Source organism: Palaemon carinicauda, chromosome 18 (genome assembly GCF_036898095.1).
Source record: "Palaemon carinicauda isolate YSFRI2023 chromosome 18, ASM3689809v2, whole genome shotgun sequence".
NCBI classification, from domain to species: domain Eukaryota; kingdom Metazoa; phylum Arthropoda; class Malacostraca; order Decapoda; family Palaemonidae; genus Palaemon; species Palaemon carinicauda.
Window position 1 is genome coordinate 12636022 of NC_090742.1, and position 5000 is coordinate 12641021.

Here is a 5000-nt window from a genome sequence, read left to right on the forward strand (position 1 = left end):
CATATATATATATACATATATACACATATATATATATACATATATACACATATATATGTACATATATACACACATATATATATACATATATACACACATATATATATACATATATATATATATATATATATATATATATATATATATATATATATATATATGCATTTGTATAAATAATAAAATAATCAACACCATTTATTCTGAATGTTTTTTGTGTCAATTTCTCCAGGCATATTGCCGCCCGAAGCTCATGCACCTAAAACACATGAATGGAATCTACTGGAGATAACAAAAAAAAAAAAAAAAAAAAAAAGGAGAAAAAGAAATCTCGACAATCACGCGCACACTGATATAAAATGAAGTTTTATCTCACCGTTATCACTAGACCTTAAATGACAGTCTGTAACTTCAAATATCGTGTATTAGTTAATTATATGACACGTTAGGTCTTAAATACGAAAATATCGACAATCACACGAACACTGAAATAAAATAAAATTTTACCTCGCCTTTATCACAAAACCTTAAATTACAGTCTGTGACTTTTAACGTGTCATATAATTCACTAATACAATATTTTTGGTCTTAAATACAAAATTAAACTACTTTTCCTACTGCTGCGAAGCCAGCAATAAATGTATGATACATATTTGCGATGTCACACGAATTATTTATCATTCTGATGAGGGGGTAACTTGAAAACAGAGGGGGTAACTTGAAACCGGTTTCAAACTACCCCCACGGTAATCTGAAACCGGTTTCAAGTTACCGGGGGGTAATTTGAAACGGGGGGGGGTAACTTGAATCCTTTACACCGGGGTTGACTGGCAAATTCTAGTGGGCTTGCCCGTGAATGTTGTACACACTGGTGAGTCTATGGAGAGGTGGGCGTGCCCGACGATGAGTGTTGTGTTCATTGCAGTACGATTAACATAGTGCCTACCGCAAAGATGATAGTGTAGCATGATAATGGCTTAGTGTGTGATGAAAATGAAGAAAAACAATTGAATTTTATGCGAGAAATGGCCCGGTAAAAGAAATTTGTGTGTATATTGTCTGAAGGTTGTCTGAAAGTTGTCTGATGATTATCTGACGGTTGTCTGAAGGTTGTTTGAAGGTTGTTTGATGGTTACCTGACAGTTGTCTGACAGTTGTCTGAAGTTTGTCTGAAAGTTTAATGACAGTTGTCTGAAGCTTGTCTGAAAGTTTTCAGACAGTTGTCTGAAGCTTATCTGAAAGTTGTCTGACAGTTGTATGAAGGTTGTCTGAAGGTTGTCTGAAAGTTGTCTGATGGTTATCTGAAGGTTGTCTGAAGCTTGATTGACAGTTGTATGAAGGTTGTCTGAAAGTTGTCTGAAGGTTGTCTGACAGTTGTCTGAAGGTTGACTGAAAATTATGGCTGATTAAGTGAATTCAATATTTGGCTTGACCGTGACTTTGACCTTGACCATCCAAAATTTAATCATTTCCAGCTTTTTGCATAACAGTTAATTCCTGAAAGTTCCATTACTATACGATTAAAATTGTGGCCAGGAAGGTGTTCAATAACATACACACAAACACAACCACAAACAAGGGGTAAAACATAACCTCCTTCCACCTTCGTTGGCGGAGGTAACAATCACTTCATCTATATGGAACAAGAAATTCCAACATAACTCTTCCCTTCATACGTGTTATCAGTTACAATCCTAGTTGGAAAAGCAGGATGCTGTAAACCCAAGGGCTCCAACAGGAATCAATAGACCAGTGAGGAAAGGAAACAAGAAAATAAATACAGGTATGTTACAAGAGAAGTAATGAACAATCAAAATAAAATATTTTAAGACCAGTAACAACATCGACATAATATCTATCATATATAAGCTATAAAAAAACTGAAATAAAACAAGAGAAAGAGTAATAAGATAGAAAATTGTGATCGAGTATACCTTCAAGCAAGAGAACTCTATAAAGGTATTAAACATTGGAATACTCAGCTCGCTTACCTAAAAGCATTGCTTAGCGTCCGATCTTTATAAAAAATGAAATCATACAAGTCTCATAGTAACACTGTAATAAAGCTCTCCATTTGTATGTGTGTGTCTATAAGTCTATGAGTATATGTATAGTATGAACATATTCTGTATATGACTATAGATTTTCCTTATCTTCTTAATTACAATATAATTTTAGTTGTATTATTGTCCGAAGAGATCTGCTTCATATTGGCTTGTACCGAATCTTTATTGTAACTCTGTTCTGTATAAATATTTATGACCACTATAATTATTATTATTATTATTGTTATTATTGACAGTAGTAGTAGTAGTAGACAGTAGTTTAAAGCTATCAATCAATATATCTACCTTGCACAAACATAAGAACATGAGAGGTTTCGTACACACCGAAAACGTTGGCCTACACATAATATCTCGAATAATACCTATTACAGGTTATATTACAGGGTCCCAGAAGCCACATGCAAAGCGCGCAATGTATCATGATCAATACCATAATAAAAATAGGTCATTTGCAGGCTCAAAAATAGAATTTAAATTTGACCGCCAAAACTCGACACCATCAGCTGCTTTCGTCGTTTGGATGGTGACTTGCCGTTACGCCGTAACCATTAATGGTTAGACTGCCACCCCTCCCTCCCTACCGCTACCAGCGAGCCCCTTCCTTCCTTCCTTCCCACAGTCCCACTCCTCCTCTCCCCACACACGAGCCCTCATATCCTAGCCAGAGCGTTTTGCTTTTTCTTAACATCACATTTCCTCGTTTAATTCTCTTATCACAAACGTTTTAAGTTCTATTTAAACTCTGTTTTATTTCTTAATTTCCTTTTAACTACGTGGTAAAAAGGATTTGCATAACGCCATGATCAGCAAGGCTGTATGAGTCAGCCCCCCCCCCCCCTTTATACTAGGTTGGTTTGCTGTGAGCGATCAGACTAAAGTCTCCCACCATCATCAATCCGCTGTGGCCAGTGTGGTGATGAAAATGACCAAACACCAGACATGACTAAGGACATGTCTGAGGCCTTTGTCCTGCAGTGGACTAGAAACGGTTTATTGTTGTTGCATAATACACAAACACAGTGTTGGAGGAAATCTGTAAGCTTAAGAAGAATCACTCTTTTGGAATTAATGTTGGAGACAGTGGTGGAGAAAGATTGGTGGAGAGTGATGGAGAAAGATTCTTGGAGACAGTGGTGGAGAAAGATTGGTGGAGAGTGATGGAGAAAGATTGTTGGAGAGTGATGGAGAAAGATTGTTTTAGATAGTGATGCAAGACATGTTGTTGGAGACAGTTATGGAGAAATATTCTTGGCGACAGAGATGGCGAAAGATTGTTGGAGGCAGTGGTGGAGATAGATTGTTGAAGATAGTGTGGAAACAGATTGTTGGAGGCAGTGGTAGGGAGATTGTTGGAGTAAAATTATTGGAGACAGTGAAGGATAAAAAACTGTTGGAGACAGTGTTGGTGAAAGATGCTGGAGATGGTGAATGAGAAAGATTGTCTGAGACAGTGAGGGAGAAAGGTTGTTGGAGACAGTGATGGAGTTAGATTGTTGGAGGTAGTGAAGAAAAATATTGTTGGAGACAGTGATGGAGAAATTTTGTTGGAGGTGCTGATGTAGAAAGATTGTTAGAGGTTCTATTGTAGATTATTAGTTATGAAAGACTGGGAGATAGACTTAAAAATTGTTGGAGAAGGAATCTTATGGAAGGAATACAGAGGCAGTGTTGGAGAGAGACTTAAAGATGTTGCCGCAGAAATATTGATGGGGTGTTGGAGGACAATTGATGGAGACGCACTGTTCGTGAAAATTTGGTGGGGAAAGAGCGGTGGAAATAAAACTGTTGGAGATTTTCGCTGGAGACTGTTGGCGTTGTGAAAGACAGTGTTGAAAGATAATGTAAAGTGTTGGAGAAAAACAGGTACTAGCTGCGTATTAGAGATAGATTTTTAAGTGTAGGAGAATAATGAAGAATGTTATTGTAGAATATGTTGGAGATTCTGTGTATTCGGGTATAAGGTCTCGAGATAATACTCTGTTATCATTAATATTATCATCGTTTGATTCAACCTCTAATAAAAAATGCCATTATAAAATAAAAATTGATCAATAATGATAAAAATACGAGAGAGAGAGAGAGAGAGAGAGAGAGAGAGAGAGAGAGAGAGAGAGAGAGAGAGAGAGAGAGAGAGAGAGAGAGATCGTAGAATCAACGTAGCCAGCTCATACTATTGCTTGCTTGCTTGCTTGATCTCTCTCTCTCTCTCTCTCTCTCTCTCTCTCTCTCTCTCTCTCTCTCTCTCTCTCCCTCACTCTTAAGGAAGACATTAATGTCATGAGTTCTGTAACAAGTATAAAAAACGGTGAATAAATCACATCAAATTTCTAATCCTTCTCACAATTTATATCAAAATCTGGAGAACTCCTTCACTGTTTTCAATGAAATCAGTTTCTAATGTTATCATCTAACTCAGAGCAATATTATGCACATTATTTATTTGTTCATTCATTTATTTTTAAAGGAAAACTTGTGAATATTTACGTAGACAAAAGCCACCCGCTATATGCCTAGGCCGATGCCGACCCGTGCCTAACGTTGTCATGGCAACCCTCTTTTGGGCGTTAGAACTCTCCTCTGATAAAATAGATGAAATTACTCACCTGGAGATTATTCTTTAATAAATATTTAACCCAACGACGCATTGAAGAAGTAATACCTGATGTTATTACGGCGAGAGCATATGTTAAAATATCGTAAAACTACGAAATATCCGAGTAACATCTGGCTGCCCTTTCCCCACTCGAAAGCGCGGTGTTCAAAACACCTACAAGGAAACACCCATAGAACAATATTAATCAATATTCTACACATGGAAATCAAATGTTGTTCTTACTTTTCACAATGATGCACCGCTGCAGGTCAAAATAAATAGATAAATCCAAAACCGCGCAAGTACGTCTTCACTTCACAACTTTTAAAGCAACACTGAGAGAG

At 36.9% G+C, this 5000-nt stretch overlaps 1 protein-coding gene and 1 pseudogene across 1 annotated transcript in view; both read right to left on the reverse strand.

The window, feature by feature from the left end:
- The window catches only part of LOC137657613 (protein Star-like), a 213702-nt gene that overhangs the window by 127473 nt on the left and 81229 nt on the right, over positions 1-5000 (reverse strand). The gene's annotated exons all lie outside the window — the stretch shown is intronic.
- LOC137657967 (uncharacterized) overlaps positions 3707-5000 on the reverse strand; it is a 15898-nt pseudogene continuing 14604 nt past the window's right edge.